The 22649-nt window shown below is 42.3% G+C and overlaps 1 protein-coding gene across 5 annotated transcripts in view; it reads left to right on the forward strand.

The window, feature by feature from the left end:
- LOC122555544 (superoxide dismutase [Cu-Zn]-like) overlaps window positions 1-22649 on the forward strand; it is a 36571-nt gene that overhangs the window by 283 nt on the left and 13639 nt on the right. The window lies entirely within an intron of this gene.

Below are 22649 nucleotides of genomic sequence, written 5' to 3' on the forward strand. Positions count from 1 at the left end.
GGAAAGATATCCTGGCCTTTAAACAGGCATCCTCCTGTCTCTTGCTGTGCGGTCGATTTAATTTCGGGCATCGTCGGGAATGATGTAATACTTTCTCGAATGTGACGGAAGAGAAGTTTTTTTAAATCCTAGTTTTATGAAAATTATAATTGGGCATTTTAGTTATCCCCCACCACCAACATTTTCTGGACTTTTGATGCTCTCTGCGAGTTCCTGATAAGTTTTCACGTACAGGTATGGTAGTGCTGAAGCCAGTTCTCCGATTATTAACAATGCTAAAAGTAAAAGAGCATTTAACCATGAAAGAGCAGAAGGAAAGTACAGCTGTACTGTCCATGGTTGAAGTATGAAATTAAAAAAATCTAACAAAAAACACCTGTTTCTCCATAGATGCAGCTTGGCTTGCTGAGTAATTATATTCTTTACTGTTTTACTCTAACCAAAGAGTACTCTATGTAATTTTCAGTGTGGTCATTTTCATTCGCAAGGTCCCATTCCCCTTTTTTTAAAAGGCAATAGGTACCTGTATTGCAATAAGTAAAATGCTTGAAGGTTCCAAAACCATTTTGACAGGTATGTGACTGAAGGTAAGTGGGTGAGGGCAGTTTCATCTGGCATCTGTGTGATGATTGTATGCCCAGAAAGACTGGGTCAGTCCGCTGGGAGGAAGGGGGCTGTTTTCCCCAGAATTTCAAAGGGTCATGGTTCATCTAAATAGCAGTTTCTTCCAGTTATCTACATTGAAATAAAGATATGATATATTTCTATGATATTGAGTTAACACAAGGCTCAATGTCTTATTCTCTACTAATTATTTCTGATGATATGGTCACTTAAAAAAATTTGATCCCATCTCATCATTTTATAGTAAAATGGCCCATGTACTAATACTGTCAGCATCAACAGTTGAGAATGTGGTGCTAGAAAAACACAGCAGGACAGGCAGCATCGGAGGAGCAGGAGAATTGATGTTTCGGGCATAAGCCCTTCATCATTCCTGTCAGCATCAACAGCCATTTGAATGATTCTTAACAGTCGGAGCTGGTAAAACTGGTATGATTATCAGCACAACATTCACATTGTCAAAGGCACTGTGACATTATTCTCACTTTCACTTAAATGTTCTGCCTTTCTTTCATAAATCTGATAAAGAAACCTGATACTGCTGAAGTTTGGAACAAACTTGGATTAAAATCCACTCATGTCAATATAATTGCAAAATGTTGTTTTGTCCCAGGAATGGCACAATTCAAACTGGCCCTTCCAATTCACATGTCTAGGTGTAACTTGGCTTGGTTCTATATTGTAGCCCAAATAAGTGACTTTTGCTTTGACAAATTAACTCTTAGCCACTTCTTTAACCAAATTGGCTCTTTGTAGTCATCAAACAGTTCAATCAAATGGTGTAAATGTTCCCTCTAGGATTTGCTGAAAACAACAAAGTCATGGATGTAAACATGACTTTATATAATTCCTTAATGCCTTCACTGGAACATTATTCATGCATTTTTCATTCTAAACATCAAGACTTTGCATTGATAAAATTCATCTGCTGTTATAAAAGCTAATAGTTCTTTGGCTGTATCAATGGAACTTGAACAGTCTTCAGCTAGAAGGGGCAAGTGGATGATTCAGTGCTCTTTGACATCACAAACGTCTTCAGACATTTCTGTTTGCTTCATATGATATCGAAGAACAGGTTAAAGCATTGGCTACAGAGGGGCTGTAGAGCACAAAACTTTAGTAATATTGCCAGAATGTTGTAAGGGTCCATCGCCTTTTTAGTAACAGTGATGCCCAGTTTGGGTTCTGCCAGGACCGTTCAGCTCCTGACCTCATTGCAACTTTGGTTCAAAAGTGAACAAAAGAGCTGAATTCCTGAGGTGAGAGTGACAGCCCTTGATGTTCAGGCTACATTTGACCAAGTGTGGTATCAGGGAGCCTTCACAAAACACTAATCAGTGTATAAATTGGGGTTTGGGGTAAAACCTCCTGTGATTGAATTCATTCCTAGCATGTGGGAACAGGGTTGCAGTTATTCGAGGGCAGTAATCCCTGCTCTAGGACATCTCTGTAGAAGTTCCTCAGGGTAGTGTCCTAGACCCAACCATTTTCAGCTTGCCATCAGTTATACCCACTCTTCCCCCCCCCCACCATCATAAGGTGAGAAGTGGGAATGTTCACCAATTATTCCATGATGCGTAGCACCACCTGCCTCAGATACTGAAGTGGTCCACGTTCACATATAACTAGACCTGGACAATATCTCGGCTTGGCAGAGGAGTACTAAGTAACGTTCATGCTACACAAATGCCAGGCAATGACAATCTCTAATAAGAGACTCACCATCCCCTTGACATTCAGTAGCATTACCTTCACTAAATCCCCTACTGTCAATATCCTAAGGGTTACTATTGATCAGAAACCCAACTGGCTTGCCCTATAAATACAGTGGGTACAGAACAAGTCAGAGGCTAGGAATACTGCAGCAAATAACTCACCACCTGACTCTCCAAAGCCTATCTACTACCTACATGGCACAAATGTGATAGAATACTTCCCATTTGCCTGGATGCGTGCAATTCCAACAAAAGTCAAATGTCTGGCCAACATTTATTGCCCATCCCCAGTTGTCCTTCATTAGGTGGTGGTGACCTATCTTCTTGAAGCACTGCAACCCTCATGAAGGTAGACCACAATGTTGTCAGGGAATGAATTCTAGGATTTTGACCTATTTACCTGGCAATATATTTCTAAATCAGGATGGTGAATGTCTCGGTGGGGAACTTGCAGGTGATGGTTTTCCCATGTATCCGATGACCCTTGTCCTTCTAGATGGAAGTGCTCTTGGGTTTGAAGTGGTTTCTGAAAATCGTTGGCAAATTTCTGAAGTGCATCTTGTGGATAATACACACTGCTGTTACTGAATATCAGTGGAGGAGGGAGTGGATGCTGTGGTGTCAGTCAAGCAGGTTTCTTTGTCCTTGAATGTGATAAGCATCTTGTAGCTGCACTCATCCGATCAAGTAGGGAGTATTCCATCACATGCCTGACTTATGCACAGGCTTTGGGAAGTCCAGAGATTAAGTTACTGGCTGTCAAAAGTTGAAATTTGGGCTAGAAGTGTACTGGTCTTCAAAATTTGATGCCATCTTTCCAATTCACCTGGGTGACGAAAGCTAGTGTGCTTCCAATTAAACCTGTTGGACTATAACCTGTGTTGTGTGATTTTTAACTTTGTACACCCCAGTCCAACACCGGCATCTCCAAATCATGTCTTCAGGAAGTCTTGTTGAAAATCCACAATCATTAAAAGTTACTGATTCCCATTCCTGGATTTAAGTAGGGATTCGATATAATCTATTAACAGTCTGATAAACAGTTCTTCAGAAGCTGATATCAGAATGAAGAAATTGATTCCAATAATGGTTGGGGTTTCGGCACTACCTGACATGTATGAATAACTGGCAAATGCGACCACATCTTTTATGTAACCCTAGCCAATAAAAATAATATTTTAGCCTGAATTTCCTGACTGTTTAAGTCACCCACAATTGGACTTTTGAAAGTCACATGTAATATTTCATCACTGTCTGTTCCTCATCGGCTAGAAATTGAGTCAGTCTCCATTTCTTTGTTCCTACTTAGTTTTTCAAGTAGCACCACTTTGGCATTGATTCTGACTCCGTTTCTGAGTTGGCTGTTTGATATAATCCCTTTAATTCCGTATCTATTTGTTATGGTTCTAGTGAAGAAGTTGGTTAACCATGTCAATGTTATTCTGAAAACAAAAAATACTGGAAATCACAGAATGTTAGGCAGCATCCATGGAGAGACCATCAATCTTATTTTGTTTACCTTCATCTTTGCCAGTAAAATTTTCCAAAATTATTTTGGATAACTGAATATTTGAGTTATCTCTCTGTTTCAAAGGCTCCTCTTCTACTTTCCTAATTCTCTGGGCATAAGATGTAGTCAAACAGTCAAGACACAGTCAGGATCTTTCTCCTGTGAGACAGGTTCTTTTACTTCCATTGGTTTTCCATAGGAATTTCCTTTACTATACCAACTACATCTTTTTAATTTACTAAATCACTTTTTAATCTAACTGTGTACAATATCTTCTACTTCACTTACCCTTCTGAATGGCAAATGGTATAATCAAATAACAGCAAAATGTTTTGTTTGCTGCAAACCTGAAACAAACACAAGAAGTTGGAGAAGGTCAGCAGATCTGGTAGCAGCTGTGGAGAAAGTGACAATTATATTTTGAGTCTGATATGACTTCTTCAGAACTGAAAGTGTTTGGAAAATGGTGTTATTTATATTTTTGACATAGAGGAAGTACAAGGGGAGCAGATGGTGTGGAGGTTCAGTGCAAAAGGCAAAGGGATTGCTAATTGAAAAATAAGGATGCCAAGTGAATATAAATTTAAGTATGGAAGGGTGAAAATTGATAATTTTGGCTGAGAGTAAAATAAGCGACACAAACAAGTCTGTGTGGGGGGACGGGGGAGAGAAAAATTAACAAAAAAGGACAGGCATCATGAAGTCAGGCTCTGAAATTGTAGAATTCAATATTTCAGTCCTATAGGCTATAAAGTGCTTAAGTAGAAAGTGAGGTGTTGTTCCTCAAGTTCTCATCTGCTCCATTGAAACACTGTAGCTGGCCCAGGACCAGAAGAGCATAAATAGAAACAGAAATTGACCTTTCGGCCTCTGTGCCTGCTTCCCCATTCAATAAGATCTTGGCTGATCTGACACTCCTCATGTCCACTTTCCTGCCCTTTTCCCCATAACCCTTGATTCTCCTCTAAATCCTATATATTTCTATGAGATTACCTCTCTTTCATAGAGTCATAGAGATGTACAGCATGGAAACTTTGGTCCAACCTGTCATCTAATTTCCACTTGAAAAAGTGGCCCATTATTAAAAGAAGTTTGAGAACCATTGGTGTCTTCCCCCTCCCCCCATAAAATGATCAAGCAACCTCATTCATAAAGTGAATGCCTCTGTCAAAACTCAAAATAATCCTCATGTGTCATGAACAGTGCTAACTGCAAAATTTCACATCACTGACTTGTTGGCTTCTTTTCTGTTTCAGAAAAGCAAAATTCCAAGATAAGTAAAATGCATGCTCTGGAATTAGACAAAATAGTGTCTCAACTATCCAATGGGGTCAGGTGCCCTAGCAAACAAAACATTCAGTCTGAATGTTATTTGGAGCCTGAACTTTAATTTTTGTTCTTGAAGATGTGACATGACAGGGTGGCAAAAGTCAAGATTAGAGTGGTGCTGCAAAAGCACAACAGGTCAGGCAGCATCCGAGGAACATGAAAATCGATGTTTCAGGCAAAAGCCCGTCATCAGGAATGAGGCTGGGAGCCTGGAGGATGGAGAGATAAATGGGAGGGGATGGGCCTGGGGAGAAGGTAGCTGAGAGTGCAGTAGGTGGATGGAGGTGGGGGTGAAGGTGATAGGTTGGAGAGGAAGGTGGAGCGGACAGGAGGGAAGTAAGATTAACAGGTGGGACAGGTCATGAGGACGTTGCTGAGCTGGAAGGTTGGAACTGGGGTAAAGTGGGGGGAGGGGAAATAAGGAAACTGGTGATGCCATGGAGTTAAAGGGTCCCGAGGTGGAAGATGAGGTATTCTTCCTCCAGGCGTTAGGTGGTGAGATAGTGGCAGTGGAGGAGGCTCAGAGCTGCAAAAGGGTGGCAAATGACCTTTTATTTCTTATGTTGTGTCAGGAAATGCCTTACCCACTCTTGTCCGTTGGCAGCGCACATCAGTGTGACTCACCTCAAACAGCTGGAGGATCTGCTTCTTGGAGAGATTGTCCTTCACCTCATCTGTTGTCAATGTAGCATCAAGGACAGAAATATTAGCATGAGAGCAAGGTGGTTAATTGAAATGGAATGCAACTGAAGATCAAAATAATCCTCTAGTCAGAACAAAGTTGTTCCCATAATGTGGTCACCCACTCTACATTTAGTTTCACCAGTGTGAAGGAGATTGCATAGTGAATAGCAAATGTAGTAGTCCAGATTGAACAAAGTGCAAATAAGCCTGAAAGATGTTTGAGGCTTTGTACAGTGAGGAGGAAGCAGGTGAATGGGCAAGTGTTACATCTTCAGTTGCATAGGAAGGAGCCTTAGAGGAGTGACAAAATCTTAGCAGTGGACGAGGGTGTCATGGAGAGACCAGTTTCTTTGGAGTCCTCAAAGTAGAGGGGAGGGGATGGGGAGATATCTTTGGCAGTGGCATCATGCTGCAGGTGGTGGTAATAGTGGAGGATGATCATTTGAATTTTTTAATTCATTTGGAAACTATTCATTTGGTGGCAAGTGAGGACAATAAGTCCCCTACTAATGTTCTGGGAGGGAGAGAAAAGGGTGATGTCAGAAGTGTAGGAGATAGGTCAGACATAACTGTGGACCCTGTTCACCATGGGGATAGAATCATTGATTGACATAAAAGGTCATATCAGATTCACCTTGGCATTATTGATACAGACGAGACAGCAAATGGAGAAACTGGAAGAATAGATGGAATCCTTATAGTAAGTAGGGTGTGAAGAAGTATAGTTGAGGTAACTCTGGGAGTTGTGGGCTCTGAATGGATAGCCTATCTCCAGCCAATGAAGTTGCTTGATCTTCGGAAATAGACACACAGAAATCAAGGAGAGGGAAGCGCCAGGTGAAGGTGAGAGAAGAGAAGCAAAATTGATTGACATTTCTAATTCTGTATGAGCCCAGGAAGCAGCATCAATGATATCATTGATGCAGAAAAAAACGTTGTGGGTGAAGGTTGAAGTAGGATCAGAACAAGGGATTTTCCACATTTATCACAAAGAGAAAGGAATAACTGGGACTGATATCCACACTTTTGACTTGGAGAAGGTGAAATAACTTAAAGGAGAAGTTGTTCAAAGTGAAAACAAGCTCAGTCAAGTGATTGGAGATTGATGGTTATAGACTGTTCAAGCTTCTTTTCATGAAAGAAGTGGACAGTCTTCAGACAACCTGATAGAGGATGCATGAGTAGAGAGATTGTACTCTATATTGAAGAGGACCTGGAAATTGTGGAACCAAAGTAAAGTATAAGAAGTTTCACAAATGTGCATGAGGAGCAACTCAACAGGGGAGGAAAGGTTAGAGTCAAGAGGAGAAGAAATAAGGTCAGGGCAGTCAGAACAGACTGAAACAATGGATTTGTAGGGCAGTCCTGTTTGTGGATTTTTCAGAGGAACTAGAGACGGGCTACGCCTGTTTGGACAGCTTTGAGTGGGAAACTGTAGAGGAGAGATCTCCGGTGGAGACAAGACTGTCCTGGAAATAATAGCTTGATCTTCAATATGTGGTCATGATCCAAGGTGAGATCAGAGGAAGTGTCTGAGAGTTGGTGCTCAGCCTTTGCAGGGTACAGGTCCCCACTCCAGACCACAGCAATACTCTCCATATCAATGGGTTTCATAACCAAGTCAGAGTTGGACCGAAAAGAACAGTGTGCAGCAGGTTCAGGGGGAGACAGCTTATAAATGCATGAGGGGAGCAGAGAAATTAAGGCAACTGATGGAACATTAACACTTCTCATTTTACCATTTCTCTTCAGTCAGCCAGCATCAGTGACTGACTCGCTCCACTCAATGTCAATATCATTATTGGTTTAGCTCCTTGATTTGAAGGATAAGGAAATACCTCCAAGATAAAATATTCAGAACCTTCAGTAATCTGATTCTCATCAAAATTCAAAGAATTTATGATCTTCTAAGACACTGCCCCTTCTTAGTATGTTCTAAGTAAACTTAGTCTCGTTCTACTACTTGTATAGTTTTCTGAGGATTCCTTAGGCTCTCTTTTTGGTTTCCATTTTAATTTCCAGCAATATATAAATGAATTGAATGAAAATGTAGGTGGTCTGATTAGCAAGTTTGTAGATGGCGTGAAAATTGATGAGTTGTGGGGAGTGAGGAAGGTTGTCAAAGAATGCAACAGGATATAAATCAGCTGGAAAGTTTGGCAGAGAAATGGCCGATGGAATTTAATCCGAGGAGAGTGAGGTGATGCATTTTGGGAGGTCAAATTTAAGAGGAAAGTACAGAGGAACCTTGATTATCTGGCATTCAGTTATCCGACAAGATTGCAATGTCCCGATGCTCGGCTAAACTGTTATCCGGTGTTTGATTGTCCGGAATTCGATTAACCAAATAAAATACATCCCGCCCATGTCCTTTGAATAATCGAGATTCCTCTGTATACTGTAAATGGCCAGACCCTTGGGAGCTTTGATCTGCAGAGGAATCTTGGGGTCCAAGTCCCTAGCTCATTTTGAGTGCGAGCAACAGTGGAGAAGGAGTGGAAGCAGCGAAGGAAGTGACGAGGACCAGAGGGGCAGCCGGGAAGGAAAGCAGTGACCATATATATCAGCAAGGCGGCTAAACCCGAATCTCTACAACTGTAGTGTCTCCCACCCGCCCTCCTCATCTAACCTAGTTAATAAGGTAAGGTTCATTCTAAACTTCCTCTATTGAATATAAGTTTGTTATTAATTTTATAGCTTTCTACTTTAGTACTGAGTGGGTGTTCAGATAAGTCGGATATGGATGCTAGGGCAGTTGCTTGCTCCTCCTGCAGAATGTGGCAGGTGGGAGACATGGCACACGTTTCCGCTGGCTACGTCTGCGGGAAGTGCACCCAACTCCAGCTCCTTGAAAACCGTGTTAGGGATTTGGAGCTGGAGCTGGATGAACTACGGATCATTCGGGAGGCTGAGGAGGTAATTGAGAGGAGTTACCAGGAGTTGGTCACTCCTAAGGCTCAGGACAAGGATAGATGGGTTACAGTTAGGGGGAGAAAAGGGGACAGACAGACAGTGCAGAGATCCCCTGTGGACATTCCCCTCGGCAATGCTGGGGGGGATGACCTACCAGAGGAAAGCCATAGCAGTCAGTTCTCTGGCACTGAGCCTGACACTGTGGCAAAGAAGAGAAGGGGGCAGAATAGAAGAGTACTCGTGGTAGGGGACTCGATAGTTAGGGGAACTGACAGGAGACATTGTGGTCAGGATCAGGATTCTCGGAAGTTATGTTGCCTCCCTGGTGTCAGGGTCCGGGACGTCTCCGATCGGGTGTATAAGGTTCTAAAAGGGGAGGGCGAACAGCCAGAAATCTTGTTACATATTGGCACTAATGATATAGCCAGGAAAAGGATCGAGGATATAAAAAGTGATTTCAGGGAGTTAGGATGGAAGCTGCAAAGTAGGACGAACAGAGTAGTGTTCTCTAGTTTACTACCGGTGCCACGAGATAGCGAGGCGAGGAACAAGGAGTGGGCGCAGCTTAACACGTGGCTGCGCAGCTGGTGTAGGAGGGAGGGCTTCAGATATGTAGATAATTGGGATGCCTTCAGGAAAAGGTGGGACCTGTACAAGAAGGACGGGTTGCATCTGAATTGGAAGAGGACCAATGTCCTGGGTGGAAGGTTTGCTCGAGTAGTTCGAGAGGGTTTAAACTAGTATGGCAGGGGGGTGGGAGACTGAGCTGTATACCGGAGGTGATGCAGATGAGGCAATAGCAAGAGGTAGACCAGCTAGTGGGAAGGCTTTTCCTGGAAAGGAACCAAGGGATCAGTTAAAGTGTGTTTGCTTTAACACAAGGAGTATCAGGAATAAAAGTGATGAACTTAGAGCATGGATCAGTACCTGGTGCTATGATGTTGTGGCCATAACAGAGACATGGGTTTCTCAGGGGCAGGAATGGTTGCTGGATATTCCAGGGTTTAGAGCATTTAAAAAGAATAGGGAGGGGGGGAAAGAGGAGCGGGTGTAGCACTACTAATCAGAGAGGGTATCACAGCTACAGAAGCTTCCATTGTCGAGGAAGATCTGCCTACCGAGTCAGTATGGGTGGAAATTAGGAATAGCAAGGGAGCAGTCACCTCGTTAGGGGTTTACTACAGGCCCCCCCAATAGCAGCAGGAAGATGGAAGAAAGCATAGGTCGGCAGATTTTGGAAAAGTGTGGACGTAGTAGGGTTATTGTAATGGGTGACTTTAACTTTCCCAATATTGATTGGAACCTCCTTCGAGCAGAAGATTTGAATGGAGCTGTTTTTGTAAGGTGTGTTCAGGAGGGTTTCCTAACTCAGTACATTGACAGGCCGACGAGGGGAGAGGCCATTCTAGATTTGGTGCTCAGAAACGAGCCAGGGCAGGTATCAGATCTTGTGGTGGAAGAGCATTTTGGTGATAGTGACCACAACTGCCTCATGTTCTACATAGCTATGGAGAAGGAGAGGATTAGACAAAATGGGAGGATATTTAATTGGGGAAGAGGAAACAATGATGCGATTAGACATGAGTTAGGAAGCATGGATTGGGAGCAATTGTTCCATGGTAAAGGCACTATAGACATGTGGAGACTGTTTAAGGAACAGTTGTTGCAAGTGATGAATAAATATGTCCCTCTCAGACAGGCAAGAAGTGGTAAGATAAAGGAACCTTGGATGACGAGAGCGGTGGAGCTTCTCGTCAAAAGGAAAAAGGTAGCTTACATAAGGTGGAGGAAGCTAGAGTCAAGTTCAGCTCTAGAGGATTACAAGCAGGCGAAGAAGGAGCTCAAAAATGGTCTGAGGAGAGCCAGAGGGGGCACGAGAAAGGCTTGGCAGAACGGATTAGGGAGAATACAAAGGCATTTTATACTTCTGTGAGGAATAAGAGAATGGTCAAAGAAAGAGTAGGGCCGATCAGGGATAGCATAGGGAATTTGTGTGTGGAGTCTGAGGAGGTAGGGGAAGCCCTCAATGAGTTTTTTGCTTCTGTCTTTATGAAAGAAACGAACTTTGTAGTGAATGAAACCTTTGAAGAGCAGGTGTGCATGCTGGAATGGATAGAGATAGAGGAAGCTGATGTGCTGAAAATTTTGTCAAACATTGAGGTTGACAAGTCGCCAGGCCAGGACCAGATTTGTCCTCGGTTGCTTTGGGAAACGAGAAATGCAATTGCTTCGCTACTTGCGCCACTGGAGTCGTACCTGAGGACTGGAGAGAGGCAAATGTAATTCCTCTCTTCAAGAAAGGAAATAGGGAAATCCCCAGCAATTACAGACCAGTAAGTCTCACGTCTGTCATCTGCAAGGTGTTAGAAAGGACTCTGAGGGATAGGATTTATGACCATCTACATCTTTGGACTATGGGAGGAAAGCGGTGCACCTGGAGGAAACCTACACACACACACACACAGGGAGAATGTGCACCCAAGGCCTGGAATCGAAACCAGGTCCCTGTCATTGTGAGGCAGCTGTGCTAATCACTGAACCACTGTACCTATTAACTTTGTAGTCATCTTGAGGCATCAGATAACAAACACCACTTGAGCAGAAAAGTAATATATTTTGATTTTACAGGATATAGCAACTGTGATTGTTTTATCTTTAAAATGTACAGTTTTGCTTAATAAAAGTAGATTTATCCTTCAGATTTTGATGAGTAACAGGATCCTGTGAGTAAAATGCTACATCAATGTCTTGTTTGATTGTTTTGGTGAACCTTAAAGATCTATGATTAGTTTTGAAGAAAAAAAAGGTGACCTAGTGAGGTTCTTTCCATTATTTTTGAATGGGACCACAGCATGACCCAGGCAAGAGGAGATCATTTAGACAATCATGCCAGTGCTGGCTCGATGAGCTTGCATTTTTCTCAGAGCACGGTGTTCTTTTTTCCCCTTTAATTATTTATTCCTTTCTGTACATTACTATTGAAAATGCAGCCACCAGCTTTTGAAGCATTTCATTCTAAGCCATAAGAATGTGCTGAGTGAATGAACAATATTCCTTCATGTTGTCTCAGGTCCTTCTGTCAATCTCTTGAATTTGTCTCAATTGGTAACTGACCATAGTGCCACAGAAAACAGTTTCTCCTTACTTATTCTATCCAAACCGCTGATGATTTTCAACATCTTTATGAAATCTTCTCTCGAACCTCTGTTCTATAAGGAGAACAAACCTAATGCCACCAGTTTCTCCACAGACTATTTCCAGGGCAGAAATGACTAACACAAGGGGTCATAGTTTTAAGCTGGTTGGAGGAAAGTATAGAGGGGATGTCAGAGGCGGCTTCTTTACACAGAGAGTTGTGAGAGCATGGATTGCGTTGCCAGCAGCAGTTGTGGAAGCAAGGTCATTGGAGATATTTAAGATATTACTGGACATGCATATGGTCACAGAAATTTGAGGGTGCATACATGAGGATTAAATGGTCAGCACAACATCATTGGCTGAAGGGCCCGTTCTGTGCTGTACTGTTCGATGTTCTATGTTCTACAAGTGGATAAGATGGTCATATGGCACACTTATCTTCGTCAGTTGGGGAATTGAAGCTAAAAGTTGGCAAGTCATGTTGCAATGTATAAGACTTTGGTTGAAGATCTGCACCCCCAGCAGGGTCTCTCAGTTCTGCGATTAGTCAATAAACACACGCAATTGGTCTGGTCCTTTAAGATTTCACTCTTTATTTCTTCGTACGGCTGGGCACAGATCGACCAGAAACACAGAGGGTTTACACCTCCGTGTTTCCCCCGAGGAGCTACACACATGGCTTAAAACAAAGACATTTTTATACTTTCCTTAAAGAAAGGTACAGGTTATGATGGCATAGTACATTCAGGCAATTAACAATCAATACACGATATTGTTTTATTTGCCAGTTACTTGGTCCAGTGATATTTCCTGGGAACCAACTTTGTTTTGCATTAGTCAGGCCACCCTTATCTCACTAACCGAGCCATTGCACCTGCATTTGAAGGTCAGTTAGGATGGCCCGTAATGTCTTACCGAGTCTAGTTATTTCTAAGCTGTAAAGGGAGCATAGTCTGCTAATCTCTGTTGAAGCAGACTGTGGTTAGTCAGTTATGCAGTTATGGCAAAATTAAAAGCCATTTTATGCAGCTTTTAGCAGAATTGTCAATTTGCAGCCTAGAAGTCATTTTCTCATGTTATTTGCATTGAGAAACCATTTTATTGCCACCTAAGTTATTAAGAGCATCTGTTAAGCAGTTGTTCCTGACAACAACTAATTACCTCAGCCTGTATTCAGTTTCAAATCCTCATCTCTCCCATTTGGTCATTGCATGATCACACCATAGCATGGGAGGGCATAGATTAGATCAGTCCAATCGAATGGACACTAGAGACTGCCATACTTCCTCCTTCGAGGAGGAGAAAGTAGGGGTAGGCAACCGCTCCTCCTTATCTTCATTTGGATGGAGAAGAAGCATTTTCTGGGGGGAACCGATGTTGTCAACGGAAGTCATTAGCTTGGCAATAATATGTTTAACAATAGCAATTCCAGCAAAGAGACAAATTAAAATAATACCAATTTGATTGACGAAGGTGCAGATGTTATCTACATGCTTGGTAAGTTCTCGATGAGGTCAGTAACCCCTATTATACACTTGCCCTTTACTATGGCACAAACCCTACCCTCTTTGGCAAGTAGGTAGTCGAGGGTGTCCCGGTTTTGCTGGGAAAATAGATGTAATTCTGAGACCGTGTCCTTAGTTCTGCTAAGTCCGAGGCTGTCTCGTTGCCCAAAAGGATGAGACACAAATAAAATAGTTTCGGTTTTGATGGCTAATAATTCCTGCGGATCTTCCTAGGCAAACGTAGGCCACAGACTGAGCTTTACTGCTGCCCAAAGCCTTAGCACCCGTCCAATGCACGCAGAATTTAGATGAAACTGAATGTTTGGTAAGGAAACCCCAACTCCATTCCCAGGTAGGTGAACAGGGAAGAATCGTCGGGAAAAGTGTCCTGACAGCTACAGCATGGGGAGTATCTATTTCATCAAGAACAAGGAAGTTGGTCGCTCTGCCTTGGCTGAAACAATAACCGGGTTTAGTATAAATAATGGAGGGAGCTTCCCAATAGGAAGAAGACCTATCTTTGTGACTACCTCAAACGTATGGGTAATCCATGTCTACAAAGTATGGTCGCCCTGGGTGCTTAGCGTGGAAGCTGTTTAATAAAAAGAGATGGGTCTCTCGGTAAGAGATGCGGTTATTGTCCCAGACTGGTTCCTTCCATCCCACATTTGGGAAGATGGAGGTGCCCTTAGGGGTCTCAGTGAAAGTGGATCCCATTACCCATACCATAAAGGGCCTGAATACCAGCAATTACAGAGATACACTCCTCCAGTCGGCATGCACATGAGCTGCGAGGCCCCACAGGGGAGCAGAAGCGGTTGGTACATTTGACTAAGGCGCATGGAACAGTTTTAATCACATTCACTTAAGTACATCCCCATCCGTAACAATTGGGATAGGCTACCCCGGACATGTTAGAGAAAGTCCCAAGCAACTAGCAGGTGGGGATAAGTAATAGTCCAAAGAAACATTATGTCCGGTAAACGCCTTAGAAGTATTCCATACTCCGTTGTTGGGATTTGGGAGGAGGAAGGGGGTCAAAGAGTCCTTTCCTGATGTGAGGGCATAACAGAGGACTTCATCATGGCTGAATATTTTATTGTGACTTTGAAGAAACAAATTGTTAGTGAAGGATGACATTTCCCCCTTTTTTCTTTAGCAACGTGCCAATTTAGATCTCTTTGAATAGGGGCAATGCTTATCAGGGCCGTCCATAGCACAACTGAAATTAAACTGGCATAAAACACCTTGACAGGGTAAAGACCATTGAGACTTGTCCTGTAAATGAACTGTCCAATCTTGATGCAGTTGACCGTTGTGGCAATCTATTTTGGTAACATTCCATGCATCGAAGGAATCAGTCTCTCGGCACACAAGGACATCTTTTCGGCATAAATGGTATACAGTCTCTGGTTGCTCAGGATCACACGGATAAACAGTCCCTTCTTGAGTACCGATGCCGGCGATGACGAGTTCATATAGCAGGTTAAGTTCGATCTTCATCATAATGGTCATTTCTGGATCAAGGAATAGGATATCTAAAACAGAAGAAGAATTACTATTCGAAATATGCAGCTATATCTTAGTAGTCTGGCTTGATTCCATTTCCTCTCTCAGTTCCCCATCGTCTTCATCTCCATCATCTCCCCCCTTGCAAGGGGCTTGTGCGATGACCTTGCAATGATGGAGGTGAACCCAGGCGGAGCGGACTGTGACCTTAACAGCAGTTCGGGTGGTGAGGAGGACCTGAAAGGGCTTCTCCCATCGAGGTTGGAGGCCGCAGTGTGTCCAATTCTTGATGAGTTTGAAGGAGCCTCATTCAACAGTCGGAACACTGTTGAGGGAGGGGAGCTTCTCATGAGCAGCATGGACTTGGGAGTGAAGACCTCGCAAAATATTAGTCAAGGAAAGAACATAGGGCGACGTGTCCTCAGTCACGTGGTGCAAGTGAATATGGGAGGAGGCATCATTCCAAGGCGTGCGGATAGCTCGACTGTAGACGATTTCAGCTGGGTACAAGTGGGTCTTACCCATAAGAATGTATCGTAGGTGGAACAATACCATCTGAACCCAGACCCATCCCCTATCCTATCCCCGTTTCCCATTGGCAACTACAGTCAGTCTACACTTGCCTGGACACACTGAGTAATTTAGCATGGCCACTCACCTAACCTGCACATCTTTGAACTGTGGGAGAAAATCGGAGCACCCAGAGGGAACCCATACAGACATTGGGAGAACATGCAAATTCCACAGATACAGTCACCCAAGAGTGGAATCAAACCCAGGCCCCTGGTGCTGTGAGTCAACAGTGCTGCCCACTGAACCACCGTACTGCCCTATGGCAAATATGTCACTAATTTGTACAAGACACAATGTTTACATGTATATGTATACGGTTTTAATTTATGGATGAGTGTGGACTACTATAATTTAATTAACATTATTGAACTTAGAAGAACATAGGAAATGGAAAATCTGTTGGGAAAATATGGCAAGAGTGCAAATTAGATTCCTGACATTGAAAAGTCCAGTTTTTCCATGCAAGGTTTTAACAGCTAGATGAGAATTTTTAAAAATTATTTTTATTCATTTGTGGGACTTGGGTGTTGCTGGCTGGTCAGCATTGATAGCCCATCCCTATTAGCCCTTGAGAAGGTGGTGGTGAGCTGCCTTCTTGAATCGCTGCAGTCCATTTGCTGTGGGTTGATGCGACAATGCCGGTAGGGAGGGATTTCCAAGATTTTGACCTAACGACTTTGAAGGAACGCCGGTATATTTCCAAGTGGCTTGGAGGAGAACTTGCAAGTGGCTGTGTTCCCAAGTACCTGCTGCCTTGTCCTTCTAGATGGAAGTGGTCATGAGTTTGGAAAGTACTGTCTAATCATCTTTGATGAATTTCTGCAGTGCATCTTATAGATAGTTCACACTGAGCGCCGGTGTTGGAAGGATAGATTGGCACCACATCTACAAACAATCAAGCAAATTGCTTTGTCCTGGATGGTGTCAAGCTTCTTCAGTGTTGTTAGAGTTGCACCCACTCAGGCAAGTGGGGAGTATTCTATCACATTCCCGACTTGTGCCTTGTAGATGGTGGATATACTTTGGGGTGTCAGGAGGTGAGTTACTCGCTGCAGTATCCCTAGTCTCTGACCTGCTCTTGTAACCGCTGTGTTTATGTGGTGAGTCCAGTTGAGTTTTTGGTCAATGGTAACCCCAAGACAGTGGGGGATTCAGTGACAGTAATATCATTCAATGTCAAGAGGAGGTGGTTAGAGTGTCTCTTATTGGTGATGGTCATTGTCTGGCATTTGTGTGGCGCAAATGCTACTTGCCACTTGTCAGTCCAAGCCTGGGTGTTGTCCAGATCTTGTTGCATTTGAGCACAGACTGCTTCAGTATCTGAATGGTGCCGAACACTGTGCAATCATCAGTGAACATCCGACTTCTGATCTTATGACAGAGGAAAGGTCATTGATGAAGCAGCTGAAGATTTGTGGGGCTTAGGATACTATCCTGAGGGACTCCTGTAGAAATGTCCTGGAGCTGAGATGAATTAACCTCCACAACCACAACCATCTTCCTTTGTATTAGGTATGACTCTAACCAGTAGAGTGTTTGCCCCGATACCCGTTGATTCCAGTTTTGTCAGGGCCCCTTGATGCCATACTAGGTGAAATGCGGTCTTGATGACAAAGGCTGTCACTCTCACCTCACCTCTGGAATTCAGCTCTTTTGTCCATGTTGGAACCAAAGCTGTAATGAGATCAGGAGCTGGGTGACCCTGGTGAAATCCAAACTGGGTGTCACTGAGCAAGGTTGTTGCTGAGCAGGTGCTGCTTGATAGCACTGTTGATGACCCTTTCCATCACCTTATTGATGATGGAGAGAAGACTGGGCGGTAATTGGCCAGCTTGGATTTGTCCTGCTTTTTGTCTACAGGACATATCTGGGCAATTTTCCACATTGTTGGGTAGATGCCAGTGTTGTAACTGTACTGGAAGAGCTTGACAAGGGGAGCAGCACGTTCTGGAGCACGTCTTCAGTACTATTGCTGGAATGTTATCAGGGCTCATTGCCTTTGCAGTATCCAGTACCTCCAACCGTTTCTTGATATCACGTGGAGTGAATTGAATTGGCTAGAGACTGGTATCTGTGATGCTGGGACCCACTGGAAGAGGCCGAGATTCCTGCAAGTGCGCAGTGATAGGCCTATTTAAATGCATTTGTATCTCATTAACTAGTCTTTATCTCATGTTTATGCAATTTGCTATTTTCGCAGTTAGTGTAGAAAAATTTGACAGTGACAATCCATAACATGAAAGTCAAGACCATAATAAATCTGATATAGGATCAGAAGTAGGCAAACCTGTCAACAGTACATTCATTCATTCATTCAGTCAGTACATCATCCAAGTCATTAAGTGTATATTGTAAATACCTGTGGCTCCAGCACTGATCCCTGTGACACTCCACTGGTTACAGATTGTCATCCTGAAAATGCCCCCTTTTATCCCAACTGTGTTCTCAATTAGTTAGCCAATCCATGCTAATATACTACTCCCAACACCTTGGGCTCTTATATAAGTAGCCTTATATGCAGTACTTATCAAATGCCTTTTGGAAACCCAAATATATTACACTTAGTAGTTCCTTTATATCTATCCTGTTTGTTACTATCTCAAAGAATTGCAATAAATTTGTCAGGTGTGATTTCCCTTTCATGAAGCCATACTGACATGACTTGATTTTATTATGTATTTCTAAATTCTCTGCTACTACATTGTCTTGCAAGATTCTAGAAATTTCCCAATAATAAATGTTAAGGTATTTGGCCTATAGCTTCCTGTTTTTATCTCATATTTTGAATAACGATGTTACATTGATAGTTTTCTTTGGGATGTTTTTCAAATCAAAGGATTCTTGAGAGATGCATCCACTGTGTCTGTAGCTACTTCATTTAAAATCCTAGAATGCAACCCACCAGCTCCAACTTAGCAGGTTTTAGCCTAATTAGTTTCCTCAGTACTTTTTCTCAAGTGATAGAGATTGTGTGTACTTTCTCCCCTTTCAGTGCCTTGATTGTTTAATAGTTTTGGAATGGTATTAATATCTTCTAACATGTACTTGTTCAACTTCTCTGCTATTTCCCAGATTCCCATTGTTATTTCTTCAGCCATATTTTCTCTTGCTTTCTTTTGCCTTTTTTCATATTTAAAAATGTTCTTGTTGTCTGTTTTTTACTTCACTTGCAAAATTGCCCTTAGAAACAGAAACATTGAAAATAGGTGCAAAAGTAGGCCATTTAGCCCTTCAAGCTTACACCATCATTCATAATGATCATGGCTGATCATGCAATCACAGGTTCACAACTCTCTTGAGTGAAGAACTTCTTTCCTTATCTCATACCTGAATGGCTTACCCCTTTATTCTTAGACTGTTACTCTTAATTCTGGACTTCCCCAACAGTGGGAACATTCTTCTGAACATCTATCCTGTCCAGTCGCATTAGGATTTTGTAAGTTTCTACAAGATCCCTCCTCATTCTTTGAAACTTCAGAGTACAAGCATAGTCAATCCAGTCTTTCCTCATATGTCTGTCTTGCCATCCTGGGAGTTAGTCTGGTGAACTTTCACTGGACTCTGTCAATCGCAAGAATGCCCTTCCTCAGACTAGGAGACTAAAACTGCACCAAAGTACTCAAGGTGTGGCCTCACCAAGGTCCTGTATAACAGCAGCAAGAATTCATTAGTCTGATACTGAAGTCCTCTCATTATGAAGGCCAGCATGGCATTAGCTTACCTCACCACCTGCTACACCTGCATGCCAACCTTCAGCAACTATTCTGTCATGATACCCAGGTCTCGTTGAACCTCAGCTTTTCCTAAACTGCCACCATTCAGATAATAATCTGCCTTCCTGTTTCTGTGACCAAAGTGGACAACCTCATACTTATCCACCTTATATTGCATTTTCCAAGTATTTGCCCACTCTGTTCAAGCCACCATGCAGCCTCTTAGCATCCTCCCTATAGTGCACACTGCCACTCAGTTTAATGACATCTGCACATTTGGAGATATTGCATTCAATTCCTTTGTCCAAATCATTAATGTGTATTTTGAACAGCTGGGATCCCAGCACTGAACCCTGTGGCACCCCACTTGTCACTGCCTGCCACTCTGAAAAGGACTCATTTATTCTAACTCTCTGCTTCCTGTCTGCGAATATATTGCCTCCAAAACCATGAGCTTCAGTTTTCTTCACTAATCTCTTATATGGAACCTTGTCAAAAGCCTTTTGAAAGTCCAGATACACAACATCTGCTGATTCACCCTTGCCCACTCTGGTCACATCCTCAAAAACTTCCAGCAGATTTGTCAAGCATGATTTTCCTTTAGTGAATCCATGCTGACTAGGACCAATTCTGTCACCAGAATGCTCAGTTATTACATTCTTAATAATCAACTCCAGCATTTTCCCCATCACCGATGTTGGGCTAACCGGCCCATAATTCTTTATTGTCTCTCTCCTTCCTTTTTTAAAGAGTGGAGTTACATTAGCTACCCTCCAGTCCATTGGAACTCTTCCAGAGTGTACAGAATGGTCCATTATTTCTAGGCCTATTGTCTTAATTACTCTGGGATTCAGAGTATCAGGCCCTGGGGATTTATCAGATTTTAATCCCATTAATTTCCTCAATACTATTCCCTGACGAATAAGGATTTCCTCCTTCATGCTTGACCCTCTGTCCCCAAGCATTTCCTGAAGGTTATTTGTGACCTCCTTAGTGAAGACAGATCTAAAGTATTTGTTCAACTGGTGTGCTATCTCTTGGTTGTACATTATGAATTCACCTGATTCTAACTGCAAGGGACTTACATTTGTCTTCACCAGTATTTTTCTCTTCACATAGCTATAGAAATTTTTGCAGTCAGTTTTTATGTTTGCCACAAGCTTACTTTCATATTCTATTTTCCCCTTCCGAATTAATCCCTTTGTCCTCCTCTGCTGAATTTTAAATTTCTCCCTGTCCTTAGGTTTGCTGCTTTCTCTGGCAAATTTATATGCTTCTTGTTTGGCTTTAACACTATCCCTGATTTCCCTTGTTAGGCATGGTTGAGCCACCTTTCCTGTTTTATCTTACACCAATAGGGATGTACAATTGTTGAAGTCATCCATGTGTTCTTTAAGTGTCTGCCATTGCCTATCCACCAACAAAGATACCTCTTAAATATCCTTGGCCAGATTATCCTAGCCAATGCATGCCTCATTCCACCAAAGATACCTTTAAGTTCTGGACGCTAATTTCAAATTTAATTGTATCACTCTCTAGCTTACGGAAGTATTCTACCATATTTTGGTGACTCTTCCCCAAAGAATCTCACACCATAATGTTGCTGATTAATCCTCTCTCGTTACACAATATCTAATCTAGGATGGCTTGCTCTCTAGTAGGTTCCTCAACATATTGGTCAAGGAAACCGTCTCACACATTCTAGGAAATCCTCCTCTATTGCATTGCTATCAGTTTGCTTCAACCAATCAATATGTAGGTTGAAGTCACCCATACTGCATGCACCCTTACTGCATGCATCTCTAATTTCCTATCAATCCCCAACCTCACAACTGCTGTTTAGTAGTCTGTATATAACTCCCAATAACATCTTTTTCTCTTTGGTGTTCTGCAGCTCCACCCACACAGATTCCACATCATCCAGGCTAATGTCCTCCCTTACTATTGCATTAATCTCCTCCTCAACTAGCAACGCTACCCCACCTCTCTTTCCTTTCCATCTATGTTTCCTGAAAATTGAATGACCTTGGACATTGACTTCCCATCCTTGTTCATCCTGGAGCCAGGTCTATCAATCCAATTACATCATATCCGTCAATAATTGTCTGTGCAGTTAATTCATGCACCTTATTACAAATGCTCCTTATATTGAGACATAGACCCTTCAGACGTTTTTTTGACATTTATTGCCCTTTTGGAATCATGGTGTAATATGGCTCTTTTTGATTTTTGTCTTTGGTTTCTCTGCCTTGCACTTTCACTTTTCCCCTTGCTGTCTTTTGTTTCTGTTCCACTTTACTTCCCTCTGATTTCCTCCATTGATTCCCATCCTCTGCCTTACAGTTTATTTTCTGTTTTTATTATCGTTTTGGTCATCTTTAGTTGGCTTTTAAAACTTTTCCAGCCGTTTGTTTTACCACTAATCTTTGCCACATTGAATATTTTTCTTTTAATTTGATACTGTTGTTAGCTTACTTGATTAAGGATGGTTGGTTTATCCCCTTAGTAGAATCCTTCTTACTAAGAATTTCTTTGCTGAGTCGTTACCTATTTTCTGTCTGTCATTGTTCCTCAATAGTCTTTTCTGTTAAACTCCTTTTCCAGACCACTCCAGCCTTCTCACCCTTGATTCTTATATAATTACTCTTAAAATTTAGCACAGTTGTTTCAGACCCACATTTCTCACTCCAAATTGAATGTTAAATTCTTTTATATGGTCACTGTTCCCAAGTGGATCTCTTACCAAAATAGCCTGATCCCTGGTTGCATCTTTAACATATTATTCCAAGAAACGACATCAATATACTCCCTCTGAATTCTCTTACATGGCAATCTTTGCCAATTCATTTTTGCAATCTAGAAGATTGAAGATTAAAATCACCCATGATTAGCTAACTGCCTTTTTCACATGTTTTCATTATCCCGTGATTTATTCGCTTTCCTATACAACAGTTACTGTTGGGGGCTTAGATTACTGGCATCAATGTCTTCTTCTGTTGTTATTTCTTACCTTCACCCGAATGGATTCTTTAGATCATTTCCTGCTATACCTATTTCATCTCATTTTGAAAAAGTTAACCACCACCACTCCCTTTTGTTCTTTTGATCTGTCAAATATCCCTGAATAATTAGGTCCTAACTTTGATCTCTTTGTGACAAAGTGGATACCTGGCAATGCAGCTGACCAGAATTTGTTCCAGACCTCCATTCAGCTCAGCATCCTCAAGGGCACGTGCCATGGGCAACAACCATGTGCACCATTCATCCAAAAAGTTTTGACATTGGCAAGACAACAGCTTCACCACATCATGGACAATGTGAGACTCACTCAATTCAGCATTTAAATACTGCAGTTGGAGCTCACAGACATTACAATACTGCACCCAGGCTGTTTTGTGCAGAAGGGCAGACACTCGTCTCATGCATCGGAACAGGG

This window comes from Chiloscyllium plagiosum, chromosome 12 (assembly GCF_004010195.1).
Source record: "Chiloscyllium plagiosum isolate BGI_BamShark_2017 chromosome 12, ASM401019v2, whole genome shotgun sequence".
NCBI classification, from domain to species: domain Eukaryota; kingdom Metazoa; phylum Chordata; class Chondrichthyes; order Orectolobiformes; family Hemiscylliidae; genus Chiloscyllium; species Chiloscyllium plagiosum.